General features: G+C 46.1%; 1 protein-coding gene across 26 annotated transcripts in view; it reads left to right on the forward strand.

Annotated features, from left to right (window-relative positions):
• The window catches only part of Tenm4 (teneurin transmembrane protein 4), a 739,850-nt gene that overhangs the window by 354,366 nt on the left and 365,468 nt on the right, over positions 1–20,016 (forward strand). Inside the window, exon 1 of one of the 26 annotated variants that reach the window (XM_011241793.1) lies at positions 7,172–7,190. The exons of the other annotated variants lie outside the window; for them this stretch is intronic. The gene's annotated coding sequence lies outside the window, so the exon portion shown is untranslated. Of the gene's footprint in view, positions 1–7,171; positions 7,191–20,016 lie in introns of those variants that run through there. 26 annotated transcript variants of the gene reach the window in all.

The raw sequence follows: 20,016 nt of genomic DNA on the forward strand, positions 1-20,016 counted from the left end.
CTGTATCCTCTCACTCCCACTCCAGTCTGGAGTCTAAGGGGTGAACAGAACCTGATTTATAGAGACCTCAGCCCAGCCTGTGAGGGAGGCCCCAGAAAGAATGGGCTTCCCCTATGACCTGCCTCCCAAGTCACAGATAGAGACAGAGGTGCTCTGTAGGGAGAACCACCTCCCTCTGGGCCAAGGTTGAAAACTGAAAACTGTCCCCAACTATCCCCTTCTGGGACTTGGCCTTCTTCACTGGAAAGATCCAATTTGTCCTTTCATAAATGAATGAAAGGGGGAAACACTTCCAAAACGGCCCCTTGCCACAGAGCTGCTGCAGAAGGATCGATCGGGTCTGAGTTTGAGCTCAAACTCCACCATCCCCAGCTTAGACAAGTCTTCTCCCATCCACTCCTGTATCTCAGTCTTCTCCCATCCACTCCTGTATCTCACTGTCTAGTCTCCCACATGGCATAGAGCTGGTGTGAGAGACAACCGGTTAGCAGATGCCAGGCACACTGTACATTGACAAGCAGTTGTGTATACTTGAAAAAGCTTCTCTCCCCGACCCCTGTCTGCTTCTTCAAGTCAAACAGGAGACACCAGGTTTGGACCCTTGTACAGGCCTGTCAGGTGGGGACTCATGAATTACTCTCCGACCACCCCGAACTTCTAGAACACCACTGTCTACACTTAGCCAGTCTCTACATGTGGCTGCTGTGTTCATGAAATGTGACGATACAATTAAAAACCTTAATTGTTATTTTAACAGCAATTAAAATTGAAATCTATTACATGCTGTGGGTGACTACTGTGGTAGACAACCCAGGCCTTAACCACACAGTCTTGAAGACCTGGTTCGGCATTGGTTCTTGGATAAGCTTAATTACCCATCCACGCCTCCAATGTCCTCATCTATAAGGCAAAGAGTGTGTGGAGTCAGCACGGAAATGCCTCACTCCAGTCACAACTGTAGGTTTTCAAGGATTTGTCATGATTTTTGACTCTTGCTGAGTTAAGAGCAAGGGCAGGCTTTAGAGAAGGCAGGAGCCCAGTTTGGGACAACCATCTGATTAGAGATCAGCTCCTATGTGGAAGAGTCATGGGGGTGCAGTTCTAATCCTGCCCCCAGTGTTCAAAGGTACCCTAGTGTGGCTTGAACCCCTCGTGCACTGTGTCTACCACTTCTTATACCATAAGGACTTTCCCTACAGCCACAGTGCTTTCGGGATGACCTTAGCGCCATGTTTTCTGCCATGTCACCTTGCACTCAGTTTACCATGAGATAACATCTGGTTGGAGGCTGAAGCTGTCACCTAGGATAGATGGTGCCTTGGGTGTTGGGGGGGGCACAGAGATGGAGAAAGCAGAAAGGGCAAGTGGAGCTATATCACCATCCTTAAGTCTGCTTTGATGGGCCATCATGGCCACCTGAGCTCACATTTAGGATAAGAAGGAAATATGTGGTATCAGCCATCACCCTTCCAAGTTCCTTCTACCAGTAAGCTTCCGTTCCCAACTGATTGGCCAGAATAAAGTCATGTGGTTACCAATAACCGCAAGGGAGTCTGGGAAAGTGAATAGCTGGCAATCATGAACTAGGCAGGCTTGTTTTATTTGTTGGACAAAATTTGTTTCAGTCTGGGGAAAAGTAGGAAGAGAATGAGTCTTGGATTTGCCAGCAATCACGTCTGCCTTTATAGCCTCTGGTATGATTATTATAATGTTTTCTAAATTACCACATACGTTTCAGATTTGTGATCCTGTTTGAGTTTCTCAAGCTTGTGGACAACAGAGATTGTAGTCCTCATATTGGAGATAGGGAGAATGAGACCGTGTGAGGTAGAGTAACTTACTCTGGAAACAGTGGCTCCTGCAGGAACTACCCAGTTTTCCACATTCTTAACTATCCCCTGAGCTGGAGGAGAAACCTCAGAGAAGGAAGCAAGCAGATGGTATTTATAGTTATAGCCCAAAATGGCAGCCTTGATGGCCTGGTACAAAGTAGCTATTCAGCTAACCTTTGCTGGTTATAATTAATGTGTTACTTTACTTCTTTATTGACATGGTGGACAAGGTAGGTCAATTCATATAAAGCAGGCTTCTGAGAACACAGCTCAGAAACCAGGGGGTGTTCCTCAGGGAACAATCGGGAGGAGGGAAGACAGCATTGGTTTCCTTGCCTCTAGTAAGTAGCTTCAAAAAGAGTCAGGTTAGCAAGCATCCTATTTGCAGATCTCTACTGAGAAAACGTATTTGTACTCACAGCTCTGTCAGTCTATCTTTATGGAACTAACTGGGGTTTTCCAAGGCAACCTCTAAACCCCATCTGCACCCCAGGACCCCAAAGCACAGGGACTGAGGTAGGACCTGGAAGGGTGCAAAGGAAAGGGAAAAAAAAGGTACACCCCACCGTCTCTTGGATTCACCTTTATTTGTAGTAAGGCAGACCTTTGCTGACCATAAGCAGCTGACCAACTGCTGAACCCTGAGCTCAGGGAGAGGAGGTCGGGCCTCAGTGGTCTTATGGAAGGGAAGGGGTGAGTTGAGGGGAAGTCCAGGCACAGGGCAGCTGGCCTTGCAGGGTTTTAGCTACCAGTGTGCAGGGAAGATATTCTAGGCAGAGGGCAGTGTGTGGACAAGGTAAAGGAGCAAGTAGGTGGTCAGGATTGAGCATCAAGAGTGGAGTGTTTGAAATCAGGGTGGCGAGGACATGAGCAGGTAGCAGCAGGTCTTTGGATTGAAGGGTTGATCTGGTTTCCTATACATTCAATGCCCACCAGTCGTCAATGTCATGCAGGAGCCCTGAAAGTCTAGTTTCAGATAAGGTAGAGCCTGAGACTCTGCATTTCATACAGGCTCCCAGATGCTGCTGTGACAAGCACTGCTTACCGGTCAGTGGAATGGCAAGGCTCTCAGTGGTCAAGCCAGGCCAGCTCTTCTCCTATTTAGCTGGATGAAGTTACCACAGGGCCATGTCTCAGTCCTTTTTTAGAAAAAGTACTCAGAAAGCTGTGAAGAAGTTTCCAGGGCATAGAAGAAAGCAGGCAAAATGGGAGGTTTATTTTTTCTGTATTCCTAAAACCTAGAGTGCTAGCTAGCTCATAAAAGATAGGCAGTATGCATAGAAAGAATCGGATGTTCAGGTTAGCCCAGCTGGGAAGCCAGTGCTCTGTACATCTCTTGCTGCGGTCAGGCCAAATCACTATGTAAAGGGAGTTGATTCCTAATTTGTTTTTAACCATTCATCAACTGATCATACATGTGAAATGCCAAAAGAACACATATGTGAAGCACATAAGTAATTGAGTGCCCGCCCAGATTAGCCCAAGGATGGGGACCCTGAAGCCAATAGACTAGTTCTCTTCTCTCCCCAACACCAGTGACTGCCAAATGCCCACTGCCCCCACCCAGCTCTCACAGTTTTGGTTTTCCTAAAGAAGCCAGGCCAGATCTTCTCCCATTTCGCTGGATGAAGCATCCTGCTGCTAGATCTCAGGTAGTGACTGATGTATCTGGATTGGTTCCCCCAACTAAATAGTATTATCCTACAGGATAAAACCACAAAAGCCACATTGGTATATCTCATGCCATACACAAAACTAGTTCAAATGAGGTCCTTGGGAAAGGGTGATGGGAGGTTAATGGTAGCTACAGCAAGTCCGAAAGACAAGGCTTGAATTCACAGAATGCCTCTCCTCCCAAGCAGCAAGGGAGGTGTGGGTAGCCAAGGCATACGGGAGATAAGATTCATATGTAATACATATATATTCAGTATAACATTTGAGGGCTCAAATCTCAGCTATGCTGCTTTAGTTAAGTACTCAGCATCTCTGGTCTTGGCTTCTCAATCATTAAAGGAGTAGGACTGGTCCTGCCTTTGGAGATGTGCACTGCGAGAACTAGATGAGCGACTAGATGCAAGCAGAGCTTTTTAAGCTCTGCAGCTCTCCCCAGACACTGCCTCTGCCAGCTCTCAGTCTGCTTTGCTTCTGCACAAGTGTCTGCATACTGTTGCATCTAAGCAAGAAGCATCAGTCACGCTGACAAATCTCTGTGCCCCCAGGTAGTGTTTCTAACCAGTTAGAGGTTTGGCATTTATTCTCAACTGCTTGTTGGTATATTTTTCAAATAGCCAAGTATTTAAATACCATCAGCCTGATTGCTTCTGCAGATTTGTAGCCCTTGTCCTGCATCAGGGAAATCCTCTCACAGGCTGTTGTAACAGAGGCAGCTACCACCTAGTGGAAAGGGCACTAGGATGCAGAGAAAAAGATCAAATTCCACCTCTATTTCCTGCCAGCAAAGTGACCTGGGACTAGACATGTCACCTGGTGGAGGCTTCATTTCTTCAATGGGAATAACACGAATTTGTGTTGTTCAGTTTCAAGGCCATGTATACCTGCTGGTGTGACACACTCTAAACCTCTGTGACTGTAAACCAAGTTGTAGCCAACCAATCTCCAAGTTGTAGCCCAAAACATTGAAGTTCATTGTGTAAACCTTTGAATGCCATTTTCCTTAAACAGTGAAGTGATACCATGAGAAGATGGTTCGGTCCATAAGGTTCTTGCCTTGCAAGCATGGGGACTTGGATTGGGTTCCCAGAACTCATGTAAAATACTTATGTTTGCAATCCCAGCACCAGGGAGGCAGAAGCAGGAGGATCTCCTGCATGCTGGCTAGACAAGCCTAGCTTAATGGCTGAGCTCCAGGCCAGGGAGAGACCCTGTCTCAAATGTAAGTGGATGCTGCCTAAAGATTGACGCCCCAAACTGTCTTTCATCCTTCACATGTGTGCACCCACATGCACATGCATCTTCACACACATGAACACAGCATACATGCATATGCAGACCTGGAGTGCTCTAGGACAAACCCTTGCTCACCTGATATGGAGTTTATGGTAAGACAGAGAAGCACCACAAGGTGGTCAGTAAGTGAAAGCCTTCCTTGGGCTATGATTTACATAGCCTTGTCATTTGATGATCACAAAGCTAGGTCTGAAGTCAGCTCTCCTGAGCTAAATGCCATACTTTTCCCTCACCCTCCGACCTGCTGAGAGGAACCTGTGACACATGCTATTCAGGGTAGTATAAAGTCAGATGGCATAGTGTAACTGTCACAGTACTGGGTCCAGGTAAGGCCTCTCAGCATGGCATACTCTCAGGGTGGCCTGGGCCATCTGTCAATGTATAGCCAATCTTGGCATAGGTTTTGACTGTTAAGTTTGCACATTATCTAGAAGAACCATAGGCCAGGCTGTTCTCCGTTCCTCCCTCAAGGCTCTGACTTAAGCACCCATGCTTGAATTCGTGGGAATAGGAAGAGGACGGACCTAGTAGCACCCTGCCCCCACATTAAGCCATAGCAGGGGCACATCTCAAAAAGGTCTAGGCAAAGTGGGCCAGTGTCCAGCCACCTGCCTATACGTGGGGCCTTGGCCTGCTGTGTGGAGTGGGGTGGGGGGACACTAATCCTATTTTTTTTTGAAGCTGTCTTGGAGTGGGCACAGAGCCTAAGCCAATTAAAACCTCCTCTTTGAAGGTGGTTTAGGTTTCCCAGAGAAGGCGGGTTGCAAGGTGACCTGGGATAATTGCTCTCAGGGTTTGATCTCCTCCCTGCCGGCCTGAGCTGGAGGAACACAGGGGCCCACCGCCCCACTGTGCTCTGTAGGGCCCGGTCAGACAATGGTATAGGTCATGAGGAGAAGTAGGACACTAGGAATATTAACAACCCTTGACAAAGGAGGAAGGCAGAACCTAGGATGATTTACCATGGTCCATGCCTAGCAAGTTCTAGGGTGAGACCGATACTGCCTGTTCAAATTCATTGTCCAGATCCTGGTCACACTGTATGTCATCACTAACCAGGGAATTTTGTAGGTTAGCAATAGATATTTATTCTGTGACTAAGTGAATGAGTCCTGTTAAACAGAGTTATTTTGTGTCTTACCACAATGCTGAATGGGCTGGAGAAAGCCAGACCTGAATACAAGCTACAGTGAGAGCTTTGCAATGAAGATGAGAAGCAGCCAAATCCAGGGCTGAAGAGACTGCTCAGCCTGTAAAGTGTTTGCTTTCTCATCATGGACCTGAGTTTGATCCCTAGGACCTACATTAAAAACACTAGCATTTACTGCTGATCCCAGTGCTGGGGAAGCAGAGAGGAAGTCCTTAGGGCTCACCAGTTAGCCAAGTTTGCAAGTTTCAGGCAAGTAAGAGACCCTGTTTCAAACACTGAGGTGGACAGTTCCTGAAGAATGACATCACATACACACATATGCATACTCTCTACACACACACACAAGCACAAACACATACACACACACACACACACACACACACACACACACACACAGGGAGAGAGAGAGAGAGAGAGAGAGAGAGAGAGAGAGAGAGAGAGAGAGAGAGAGAGAGAGAACCTGTCAAGTGTCAGCTGCAGCCTGCTCTATGTGCTTTTCAATATTAAATCACTAGCCCCTCCCCTGCATCCCTACCATGGAAGAAAAAATAGCATTTCCACTTTGAAGAGAAGGCAAAAAAGTGGGGAGGTTAAAGGAGTGTCATGGAATATCATGTGATACAGTAGAGCACAGATCAGAACCCTGAGCACAGAAGGATCTCTCTCCCCCCTCCTTCCCTCCTCCTCCTCCTCCTCCTCCTCCTTCTCTCTCTCTCTTTCTCTCTCTCTCTCTCTCTCTCTCTCTCTCTCTCTCTCTCTCAGGACTGCCCTTCTGTAAGGTAGACACAGTAGTGAGTGGATGGGTGGTCTGTTAAGAACACTACCCGACAAATGGGGGCTTCTGCTCCCTTAACAAAGTCGGGCCTGGCCCCTGTAATGTAGCCTGCTAAGGCTGAGTGGCCCACTTCTCTCCCTCTCCTGCAGAGTGGCCTCCAAGGCTGGCACCATTAATTGAGGTTAACAACCCGAAAGGGCAGAATTGATGGAGTGACAGGCAGCATTTCTTAATGAAAACAAATTTAGGTCTATGATCAAGAGAACAAAGTCCCCAGGAAGCCAGGCTGCCATGACCCAAGTGTAACATTAGACAGTGCAGGGGCAAGGACCAGGGCTTCCCCACAGACTCCGGACCCTCCTGAAAAGCAGAGAGACGCTGTAGCCACCCAAGAGGCAGTTCACAGGAGCCCACAGAGGCAGCGGAGGAATCTAGCTTGCTCTTGGTGTCCGAGGCTGCTGCAAAGGTAAACGCCATTTCAGGTATAGTTGGGCTTCTTGTGGAAGATTGCTTAGGGGCGCTTGAAGATGATCGATTTTCTATAGTAAGCAGAAGGGAGGATAGGATAAAAGGAAGCAGGCATCTGAAACTGGTCCCACATACAGCCTGACCTGGGGCTGAGGAGAGATGGGGCTGTCCTGTGCTCTCTCCAGTCTGCAGGATGGGAGCCATGTTCCTGGGTCTGCATGGGGCTGGATGATACAAGTTCATGCAGGACCTCAACTAGCAAGTATCTCTGATCCCAAGCAGTGGGGTTCATGCTGGTATGCTTTAGCCCCAGCTGGGAGCTTATTTTGATCAGAATCCTCTTAGCATGGCGATCAGCATTCCTTAAACATATGGAATTCATCCAGCAACATTCCCTCCTAACTGTGGGGTAGTTACTCATTTCCTCAACTGTCTTGCCCTCAGGATGCATGGAAAATTTAAGGGCAGACCTTTGCACTCTGGGGCAGAAGAACAGAGCTTCATTGGAGTCCAGGCGCTGTTAGCTGTATAGCTTGGCAACAAAGTCCTTCTCCTATCTTGGTGCAGGTCTTCTATCTGAGACAGCTCAGCTACTCAGAGATGTTGCCTGTTTATCCAGTAAATCAATCAGTATCTATTAAGTGCTCAATGTTTGAGGAGTTTGGGAGCACACAGTTTAGAACATATGGTGAAGCAGTTACCTAAATATAAACATAATATTGGTATAAACGGTAAGTTAATTAAAAAAATTTAAAAGGTCCAAGGTGATTGGTGATCAATTAAATTGCACAAACATGAGGAAGAAATGTACAAGTTTTACAATGCTGCTTTTAACTTGAATCACCTGAGTCTCTTCATCTATAATGGGAATTATAGTAATATTTATAGAAATTTGTTTGTACAGTGTACTATGGCACCCCAAAATCTAGTGGCGTATACTGGTCATTCATTGGTTCTTATTTCTGAAGCTCAGTAATCCAGGCTTGGTATAACTGGGTAGGTCAGCTCATTCATGGGCTCCCACCGTGTGGCTACAATCCAGTAAGAGCTTGTTGCTCCAGCCAAGATGCTAAGCATTTTGTATGATGCTAATTGTCCAAAAGAAGCAAGAGAAGGCAAGTTCTAATAGTCAAGGGTCTTCCCTGCCTCTGCTTTGAATTTGCTATTTTTCTTTTGGTCCACAAGAAGCAAGGCACATGGCCAGCCCTAGAGGCAGGGTGTAGGTACACAGGGTTTGAATACGTGGAGGTGTGCTTCCTTAGAAGTTGTTATAGCTGTCTACCAACATGACTTGGAGATTTAGAAAGAAATATGTGATACTGAGCCTGTGGTGTTTGTATTGATGCTGACACCCAGGGTTGGATAAATATGAAGTTGAGCTGCTTGCTTCCTTCTTAGGGAAAAAGACATTGCATAGAGAATAAATGGCAGGTAAAGTCTGTCATCATGGCTAGAAATCATACTACCAGGATTGTCTGTGGTAATGAGACTGCATCAGACTCTGCCATCATCAATCCTGCCATTAAGAAGGTGACATGGAGTCTGTAGTAATTTCTCCCTGAATGTACCTGGTGTCATCTGATCTCCAAAGAGTAGTATTAACCATGAAAAATCTTTTCTTCAGAGGAAGATGGACAGAAAGGAGGCAATGTAGGTGATAGCTGAATCAGGCAAAGGCACAGAAATATTTGCTGGATAAAGATGTTAGATATATACCTGTTGCCATCTGAGCCCTTGGTCTAGGGCAGGCTCAAAGAGAAGTGCTTCCATGGATTACATCATTTAAACCTGAGGACAGCCCTGCATAATGACTGACACTACCTTCATTTTACAGATGGGGAAACTGAGGCGCAGGCTCAGATACTTTTATTTGTCCAAAAGAGCATAGAAGAACATAAATAGATCCAATGTTCAAACCCATGTGTATTTTACTCAAAATTCATCAATTCGAAACACTCGTTTAAAATATTTTATTGAGATAATTGTAGTTCACATACAGAAATAATGCAGAAATACTCTGCATCCTTTCAATGATTTCCCGTAGTCATAGCACTTTGAGAAGCAGTAACAAGACAGCACACATCACCACTGGGATCTTGGCATTGGAACTTCATCTTACTCCATTCATCCTACTTGGGTTTCTTATTTTACTTGAGAGCCCTTGGTTAGCTCTACGAAACCTGACAGCATGTTCAGCCAAGTCTATGCAGGAAAGGTAGTGTGACATCCCTCATCTCAGGGCTTCCCTCACGGTGTCCTTTACAGCCATACTGGACCCCATTCCTCTCTGTTCCATTCTTCTGAAGAGTCGGGATTCCCAAAATGTTTCAGAAGTGGAAGTTTTCAACCTTCTTGGCTGTTTTTTCTCTTTTCACTCAGTATCAGTCCCTGGAGGTCCTTTGATGTCATTACTTACTTCCTTTTTATCATCAAGTAATATGCCATGGGCTTCTACCTTGATATAACCAATCCCCTGTCAAAGGCCATCGGGCCTGTTTCCAGCTGTTGGCTATTAAGAGTAACTCTTCAGTGCATGTCATTGTGCAGGCTTTTGTGGGCACATAAGTTTTCATTTTTGAGGGCTAAACACCCGAGAGTGCAATTGCTAGCATGTACAGTAATTGCATGCTCCGTTTTCTAAGCAATGTGCCAAATTATTTTCCAGAGGGACTGAGCCATTTCTCATTCCTCCCAGCAACGCACGGGTGATCCAGTTTCTCTGCATCCTTGTCAGCATTGAGAGTTGTTGCTATTTTTCATTTCATCCCTGCTGGTGCATAGAAGGTGATAGTTCATTGTGATTTTAATTCCCATCTCCTGTGCGGCTAACAATGTTGAACATCTTTCCCTGGGCTCCTTTGCCATCTGTACAGCCTCATTGGTAAAATATTTACTCAGATCTTTGGAGTGTGTGTTTAGCTCACTATTGAGTTTTGGGTTGCTGATGGGGGTCTAGATACTAGGCTTTGTTGGTGGTTTGCACCATTTTTCTCCCACTTTGTAGCTTATCTCCTCATCCTGTAGACAGACTTTCACAAAAACAGAAGAACTTCAGAGAAGTACAATTTATCAATTGTTTTTCTGTTTGAATGGTGCTTTTGCTAAAAGCCTGGATTTTCATTCACTATGATCTACTGCTTTCTAGAGCCTGGGGAAGAGAAGTCCTACCCTGGGAAGAGGATTTTCTTGTTTGTGGGCTTTCTAAAGCAGAGCTAAGGCAGGCAGGAAATCTCTTTTAAAGAAAACAAATGCTAGCTCACAAGCAGAATGAGCCAGGCAAGGCCAAGTTTGGAGGATGCAATGTGACAGGAGTAAGCACCCAGTCATCAGGGGTCCATCAAGGGCTGGCAGGGTCTGTGGGGACACACAGAAGCCATCCAAGCTTCAGAAGAGTTTACATTCCTTTCTAAGTCTGAGGATCTCCGATTGGTTTTTAGCTTTTGATTTTTTGGAGTTTTGGGGGGTTTTTTGTTTTTGTTTTTTGTCATCCTTGCTATAACTGGAATTTTTAACAGACAATAGCTTCCATAGAATAACGCTGTTGAGAAATTAAGAAATGCTTTCCATGGCTCAGCCAGGCCCAGCAGAGGCCACCGTTACTCCATTGGGGCAGAAGGCACAGAGTAGTCACTGAGGACTGTTCGCAGGGACCACGACCTCTTCCTGGCTCCCTATCCCCCATCCCAGGAGCTAGTACCATGTCTGCCTCCTCCACCTCCACCCAGGCAGTCCTTTCTCCATGCTGACTGCCCTGGAGAATTCCTTTCTTTAAGGCACTTAGGAGACTTAATTACTGATGGTGAGTCTTTTGAGGCTTTGGATGAAAGGATGGAGGCAGCGCAGGGCTTGATTAGGCGTGTACGTCTCTGGGCACAATTAGCTTCGTGAGAGACTGGTCCTGCCTTTATCTGTCTCCAGTTCTGTGAGACTTACAACAACTAATTATTGAAATGAAAATCGCCTGGCCACCCAGTTGCTGGCAAGAGGGCCCTAATATCTGCCCTAATGACTGGAAATGGAGGCAGCTTCAGGCACTTAGGGTTTTCCCATCATTAAAGAACTTTTCTCCACCACTTCCAGACTTGAGTGCCTGGATATGCAAGTGAAATTCTGCCAAAGTCACTTCTCTCTGTCTTGTGTTCTTTCTATGTGACATGCCTTTCTGGGATACCTTCATTAACTGACCTCCTGTGTTAAGAGTACCTAAGGGGTTTTTAATCCATGTACCATACAGGAATTCTGGTGCTTGACAGCCCCCTCAACACTGTCTGTGTGTGATCTTCTCTCTCTCTCTCTCTCTCTCTCTCTCTCTCTCTCTCTCTCTCTGTGTGTGTGTGTGTGTGTGTGTGTCTGAATGTGTCTCTGTGTGTGAGGACCCAAGAAGAAGCAGACAGCCCCTGTCCCTTCACTTCTGGAATATAACTAAGCCTCAATCTCCCTCACTATAACACAAAGTCCCCCTTGGTTCTTGGGATCACAGGCTGTTGCTACCTATATACAAATCTCAGGGCTCATGTAGGCTCTAAAGAGAAAGTGGGGTTGGAGGGTACATTAGGAAATGGTAGTTAGGTGGGTGCGAGGGCTCCAGCCACCTGAGCAGGACACAAGGAGGGTATGTCTTGAGTGCTATTGAGTGGTATGTCACCAGGGATATTTAGGTTGCTTTGCTATTTCGGCTGTCACCAAGCAAAGATATAATCTGAGGGATCTGCAGCTTGGGGTGGAGTTCGCACATCAGAGGAGTTTCTGGAACGCTGTGTACTTTTCTCCACTTTGTTCAATGTAGCAGACCCTTCCTTTGCTTCTACACTGCCCCTGGCATCAAGATGAGGTAACTGCCAAGAGAACAGATTCAGGTTTGGGAGCTCTTTCTCAGGGATGGAGAAATTGAGGCAGAGACATTAGGGGGCTTGCTCAAGGATGTGTCACCTGCTCTAATGGCCTATGAGAGTCCAGATGAGGGTTAGAAGGCTGTCTGTAGGCCCTGCAACTATGGTGATAGTGGGACCCAGCCATTTAAAGGTCTGACTCTTGGGGACGGAGAGGATGTAAGCAGAGGGGTAACAATAGAAGTTCCTGCTCCTGCTGCACCCTGATCCTTGGTCAGTCCCTAAAGCCCTGAGCCCATCACCTTGAAGCCATTGGGCAGCATTTTGGGCCTTGAGCCAGTTCCACCCTCAAGACTCAACAGATAAGGGTGAATAAATCATACTAGAACCTTCTCTTTCTAATCAAGTGCTGCAGAGGCTCAAAGACTCTAGGTACATACACACACCCCACTTTCCCAAAGACAGTTTGAGGGTGTGACAGAGAAGACAGAAGGAAGAGAGGTGCCAGTTCCTTTCGCAGGTGAAGAATTCCCCCCAAACTCTCTTCAGACTGAAGAATTCTCCATGCTAACCTGGCGAGTCAATGAGTATGGTAGCTCATGCCTCCAATCCCAGCATACAGAAGCCTAAGTCAGGGAACTGCAAGCTCAAGTGTGGCTTGGGCTATGTAGCTTGACTCTCTTCATGGTATTTAAAAAAAAAAGCAAATTATATTTTCCATGAAAGTCTTGCTATTTCTAGAATCCTCAAACTGCTGCCTGCTGTACAGAGTCTGGTTTCCCTCAGACTCCTCCTCCTCATTTGTTGAAGAGGAAGCCTGGTGGGAACCCCAGGTAATTGCAGGCTAAGGCTTGGCCACGGTAGGGGATGTTCAATTAGTCAGCATCTCTACTCTACTTTGAATATTTTATAGTGCAGGTCTAGGCCAAGCCCACTGAAGGTCATGGAAAAACAATTCTGTGATTAGTGGGCACCAAAATAAACCAAGTTGCAGCCTTGACTCTTGCAAGGGTTTCCTAGGAGAAAGAACATAGGTGCTAGTCTGTGGGCTAATCTTTGAAGAGGTAGGCAATGTCCCAAGGTGGTGTTCATAAAGAACCTGGAAACCTAGAAGATGACCCTGTAGACCAGGGTGGATCTGGCTCTGCAAATCCAATAGGACCAGCTTCCTGGGGTAAGATGGAGAGGGGCGCAGTGGACAAATAAGAGAGGACATCACTCTATAAGGGCTCCAGTGGTCTGTCACATAATGGGAGAGCCAAGGGACAGTAAAGAACACCTTCTTCTCTGGTCCACTGGGTAACTCCAGACTCAGCCTGGTGGTTCAGTTCAGGGACCATCTCCCTAAACTAGGCATCAGAGACCTAGAGTTGGTATCTCATCTCTGCTGGTAGGCATCTGTGTCAATTATTCCTTTGTACCCTCTGTGGTGGAAACAAGGGTAGATGTGTTTGACCTGCTGACTACTTTGTGACTCCACAGAAACCAAAATCGAGACAACTCCTCAGGCTACACCCCAGGATATTCTAAGAGTCTGGTGAGAGGAGGGAAGTACAGACAAATCTTGAGGGAAATTACCAAGAAGGCAAGGGCTTGGAGATCACTGGAGACATGCTCTCTTTAACAGATAACTCAAGGACACAGATTGGCCCTGTCTTCAGTCTGGAAGGATTATTCTGTGGAATAAAACACTAGACGAATTTCCTAGAATCCCAGGGGATAGAGAGCTGAGACCTATAAAGGGAAGGGAGCTGAAAAGAGGCAGATTTTGACTCCATAAGAGGAAGTGAAAGCTAGCAGGCAGAGCTGTCCCTAGAGATAGTCAAGTTACCAGAGTTGAGGTCATGTGATGATCACAGAGTAGAACTGGGACTGAGAGACATCAAACACCCAAAGTGAGTGTTGTCTTCTGTCTGAACTCTGAGATGACATTATTTGTAAAAGGTACTTTGCTGTGGGTGCCAAAAATGGACACAGCAGGAATGTAGACAGTACAACCATCATCATCATAAAACCTTCTGCTGACTGAGGTCCTGCTGTGTCCCCAAGTCCTGAGCATCCCCAGCCCTTTGAAGGGGAAGTCTCTGGCTCAGGATCAGAGTTTCTGCCCTTTGATACCTGGCCTCTGACAAGCCTCCAACAGAAGGCAAGATAGCTCCTGCAAACAGTGACACCATCTGTCACCTGCCTGCCAACCACTGATTAGAGATGTCCCCACAGCAAGGCTGGGCACAGGGCCACACTCCATCCAGCTCACTCCCAGGAAAGCCGTCTCCCTGGCCCAGTTTTCTGTTCAGTGCCAAACTCCCAAGTAACCCTGTAGAATCCTCTCACCTAGCACAGTTCAAATTGGTGGCTGAGTAGGTCCACCGGAAGAAGTAACGCTATTAAAGAATGAACTAATAGAACACTGGTACAACTAGAACAGGGATGACCAGATGGGAAACAGTATAGGTTGTGTAAAAGCTTGAGTCTCAGGGTAGGACAGCTGAGGTGTGACTCCTGCTTGTACTTTCTTCCTAAAGTGGTCCTCTAAGCAAGTATCTAACCTGTCTAATCCTGGGTGCTCATCTGTAAAGTGTAAGTAGGGCATGGGAAGGCTTAAATGAGGGAATAGACATGAACACCTTGGCTTAGGCACCACTATTCATAGCACTATCTCTCTGCTTAAGAGGTAAGGGGGTTCCCACAGTGACAGGGCTAGAGAGAGATATTCTAGGTGTCACAACAATGAGCATAAATATGGAAGCCAGTGTCCAGGATCCCTGTCCTGGTGTCTCATGGACTTGTATTTCTTTGACCCTGTAAACCTTTCCCAAATCCATAACACGGAGATAATGACGCCTTCCTCCCTGGTTTGCAGACTCCAGCACAGAGTCTGGCACCCCGATAAGGACCAGGTCTTCCTTTCTCCCAGCTGAAAACAAAGGATTCTAAGAGCAAACTTTAAAGCACTAAGGAAAGTAAGATTTATGCTTTTCTACATGCCAAGCTACTCCCCAGGACTTTCATTCTGCAGAACACATGTTAGCTCTGAAATGTTTATGGGCCTTTCTGACACACACAGAACTAAAAATACCACCCTCTGCTTATGTTAGGCAAAACTGATAAAATTTTAGCCCAGCAGGAATTCAGTCAATTTCCTGGCTGGTTTCGGGTAAGCAGGTGATAACAGCCCTTGTCCCTGTGGGCCAGGGCAGGGGGGACGGTGTATTAGCAGTCCAGGCCCTGTTGTCTGTGGATATCTCCCTCACAGATGTTCCATACCCCGCCTCTGTGTAAATACAACTGGAGAAAGGTCCAGATGTGGGGTTCTCTCCAGACATGGAAGCTTTGTTTCTGCATAAGCCCCAGGTCATTCTCCCAGGCAGTCTCAACCCTACCCTGCTGCTCTAGGCATGAGGGTCTGTGACCCCAGCTGAAAGTACCCTCCCTAGGGACTTCCTTTGGTCTTTGGCCAGCATCGCCTGTCACATGAACCCTGCTTCTTACTGTCCACTGATATTACAGTAATGCGCCTCTTCTAGGCAAGCCATACTCCATACTTCAAGCTTCATCCCCCACATCTTCCCTCACCATGGTCTGAACTCCAGGAATAATCTGGCTTTTTTTCTGCTCAGGGTCATTCATCCATGCTGTGAGCTACAACAGTGTATTCTAATGCCAGTTGGCAATCCATTACAATTCTATGTAAGTAGAATGGACTTGAAAAATACCAAAATCCACCCTGGCAGTATGGTTTGGCACCAATCCATGAAGCTTTGGGCTTAGTTAGAAATTTGTAATGTAGGAGCTAGGCAGGTGGCCCAGTGGGTAAAATGCTTGAGGTGTAAACATGAATACCTGAGTCCAGATCCCCAGCCCGTGTAACCCTAGTGCTGGGTGGGCAGGGGTAGAGGATCCAGGGACCTTACTGTCTAGCAAGCCTAGCTGTAAACAGTGAGCCCCAGTGAGGTAGCCTGTCTTAAACCTCAGGGTGGAGAGTGATAGAAGACAATCTACAGGCACTTCTGTCCTCCACACATACACATGAGACATGTATGATACAGGTGGGCCTTGAATTGTAGTAGCATCAGTGCATTTCCACTGTGTATCAGAGCAGTATGGAGGCCACACATCTATACCTTTTTTCCCTTCTAACCTCAAACCCTCTGCTGACCACCTTTTACCTAACCTTCTTTGTCCTTGGTTTAGATACCACAGACTCTAGTAAAGGAATCCGATCATCTTTCTAGTGCTGGCCTCTCTCAGCCTGGCCTGATGGCCCTGTCACGTTCGTCCCTGTCTCTCTCTCCCTATTGAAATGCTTCTTGAATAGAGGCTCCTAGGAGTCACAGCTAAGCTGTGTTCTTGTCTCTGATACCTCAAATCTGGCCTGAGACAGGTAGCTAGGGAAGAAGGGAAGCTACCCTAAGGGAGCCAGAGGCAGAGGCAGACTCCAGTGATGCCAGTTTGGGCCCTCCGCAGCACTGAGCTAAGAAATGGGATTTAGTGGTTATTTACTTAGTGACCCAGCCTGTGGTACTAGGAGTTCAATGTTTTTCTTGTTTTTTAAACATTTTATTCTGTTTCAAATATAGAACCAGACATGAAGGAACCATGTAATTTTGAGTAATTCACTTTACCCCCTTGAACTTTTTTGACCTCATTGCTAAATCAAGAATAAGAGAAAATATAAAATAAGAGAATAGCGCCTAGCTTGCACTGTTGCCATGGGAACTGGGAATACTATGCACACAGTAACCAGAACATAAGGAAGCATTTAGTGAACAGGGTGTTTTGTTTGTTTTAGGTCGTGTCTCATGTAGCCCAGACTGTGATTAAAATTCACTGTGTAGCTGAGACTGTCTTTTATCTCCTGATCTTCCTGCTTCTACTTCCCAGATACTGGCATTGCTGGTGTGGGCCATGGCACTTAACATAAACTGATTGCATGCATAGCTTCTCTAAGCTTTGTTTCTAATACTGGCAATTTAACCCACAGCCTTGCACAAGCTAAGCAAGAACTCTGGCACCAAATTCAAACTCTAGATTATGTTTTTGTTCATTCTTTCTCTGTCTGAAGTGCTCATCTGATCCCTATCCCAACAAGTGTGTCTCTGGCCTCCACATTCCAGTTCCTCCAAGACTAGCTCAATGCAAAGGAAAATGACACCAAACAAAGTAGACATGAAAATGTGGTAAGGGTGGTTACTTTAAATGAATTACAACTTGAGTTCAAATCCCTAGCACCCATACAAGAAAAGAAAGGATGGCTGTACGACAGCCTATAACCCCAACACTATGAGTCTCTCTGGGCTTGCTGGCCCACCAGCCTACCTCCAGGCTTAGTGAGAGATCCTGTCTCAGTGGAGAGTGATCAAACAGCACACCCAGTGTCTTCCTTTGGCCTCTATAGGCAGTTCAGCACACACTGGTACATATATACCACAAACACACATGATAAATACTAAATGCTGACTTTAAAATCAGAGGGTTTTGGGTTCAAGCCCTAGCCTTTTCCTTTACCCACAGTGTAAACTGAATCAGCTACCAGTGTCCTTTAGCCTGGTCTCCATGATGGGAAACAGGGCAGTGGGAACATTATGCTCTGTGCTCAATACATATACCTTCCTTTTGTCCTCCTGTCTCAGCCCCTTTCTCTTGCCACTGGAAGACCACATCTGACACCCATGTCAAAGTCTAACCAGGAACTTAGGCATCCACAGTTTCTCATTCATCAAAGCACTTTGCACTGACAGGCCTTCTGCTGACACTCTAGCCAGGCAGAAAGCTGTTATTACAAAGCTTTTCTCTTGATCATCTCTGGAGACACCAACACAGAGAGGGACTGGACTATTGCTCTCATGGAAAGGACCTGTAATCACTACACCTTCGTGGTGGTTGGGTTGTAGCTGGAGAATAATCTCAAAGAGCTGTGCTCAGGAAGGTTTGGCAGCCAAGCCTGTGCCAAGGTCTTGCTCAGTTCCTAGCTATGGCCAACATCAGTGTTCTCACACAGGGACCAGTATTCTACCTGACTGCCATCATAGTTGCAGATGCTTCATCTAGCTGGAAGCCAATAGCCAGGCCTACCTTTTATTCCTTGGCTATTCTTTACCTGTCACTAGAGTGCCCCTAAAATCCCCCATCTGCTTAAGTTAGCTCATGGTTTGAATTCTGACATAATATTATGCTTAAAAATAATTTTTTTAAAATGTTGATGATGATGGTGAGAAGGAGGACAATGACAATTATGATATTAATCATAATAATTTAGTGGCCCAGAGTATTGCAGTTGTCAAAGCATTGAAACAAAACAGTATCTTGGCTTGAGAAACCTTCCCAAAGTCACACCACTAGGAGGTGATCAGAGCTCATCCTGCCTCATTCAGTCAGGGGAGAGAAGGCATGGGAAGCCCTTGATGACACAGCTGTCATTTTAAGCCGGTTACTTAACTTCTCTAAACCTCTGCTTCTTCCATAAAATGGAGCCAGAGATGCATAGAGATGCAAAGGGTGAGAACACAATGGGCCCATCAAGCCCTTCACCCTATCCCAGCTGACTGCAAATTGTTCTGGAACTCTGTGCTCTCGGCAGGACAGTGCTGCCACCTCTTGACATCAGAGAAGCCATGATTTCCTGGAAGAGACTCTTAGAAGCCTGGTACCATTTACACTGAGGACAGCAAGGACTCAGGGAGCAACATAGTAGTGTTGCTGCAACACAGCAGTCCCTGACCCTCTCTGAGGATATACAAGCAGGTCCATAGCTGCTAGGAGACTTGAAAGTTCTTCATGCTCCTGACAGTAATCCCAGTTTAACTCATTGGTCAACCAAGGTAGACTTGAGTGAAATCCCTTCTTGGGTTTGTCATCGGTGCCCTACCTGGCATAAATAGATATTTGTTCATGTCTCCTCGGGAGAGTTTAATGAAAACATGGCAGTCATGGTTATTAAGGAAGTGGCAGTGGGGATAATGGCTGATAGTTAACCAGCTAGTAAGAGGTCAAGCCCTAGCATGTGACAAGGTCCTTACAGGAAACAGATTCACCCCATATGTCATTAATGAAGAGACCGAAGTATGGCAGGCTCAAGGAGCCAATCAATAGAAGATGACCAAGGCTTCAAAAGAGCAGGAAGGGGTCCATCCTGGACCTTCACAGGGAAAAATCCTGTGCCAGAGGTAGACAGGCCACCTGGTGGGAATTAGTGTAAAAACAGACTTGCAGAAACTAAAAGAAGTAAAGCAAACATGCATAGACCTCTCAGCAGCCACACTTCAGTCCCTCGCCTCCTTTGCCCCTCCTGCAGGGGAACATTACAAACATTAAATGCTCAGCATCAGTATAGGGAATAGGGGAGTTGAGTCATGGCAGCAAGCTGTATAGAGATGGCCTTCTGTTACTGTGATAAATACTATGGTCAAAAGCAACTTAGGAAGGAAATGGTTTATTTTATTTTAAGTTTATAATCCATCATGAAAGACAGCCTAGCATGGCTATAGCAGGAACTCAAGGCAAGAAGCTGGAAGCAGGAACTAAAACAGAGACCATGGAGGAATGCTGCTTACTGGCTTGCTCCCATGGTTTGTTCAGTGTGCTTTCTTACAAAAGCTGGGGTTGCCTCCCTAGGGGTTGTATTGGGCCCTCTTCAGTCAATCATTAATAAAGAAAATGCTTGCACTTGCCTACTGACTAATCTGATTGATAGTTTTTCACAATTAAGGTTCCCTCTTCCAAGTTGACCTTCATGTTGACAAAAAAAAAAAAAAAAAAACTAATTGACACAGAGACTGAAATAGACACACATGTCAGGGGCAAGAGACTGAGGAAATGAATTGTTCTGGGACAATAAAAGGACATGGAAAGAAAGTTTAAAGAGCCAGGTCTAGAAAGACCTAGAATACCTTCCCCTCTTGGGTTTTATGGGCAGTGGAGAACCCAGAGGTTGGTTGATTCCTTAGTCATCTGCAGTTGATATAGAGGACCACAAGTTTATTGCTGCTTGTTTCT

The sequence above is a fragment of the Mus musculus genome, chromosome 7 (genome assembly GCF_000001635.26).
Source record: "Mus musculus strain C57BL/6J chromosome 7, GRCm38.p6 C57BL/6J".
NCBI lineage: Eukaryota > Metazoa > Chordata > Mammalia > Rodentia > Muridae > Mus > Mus musculus.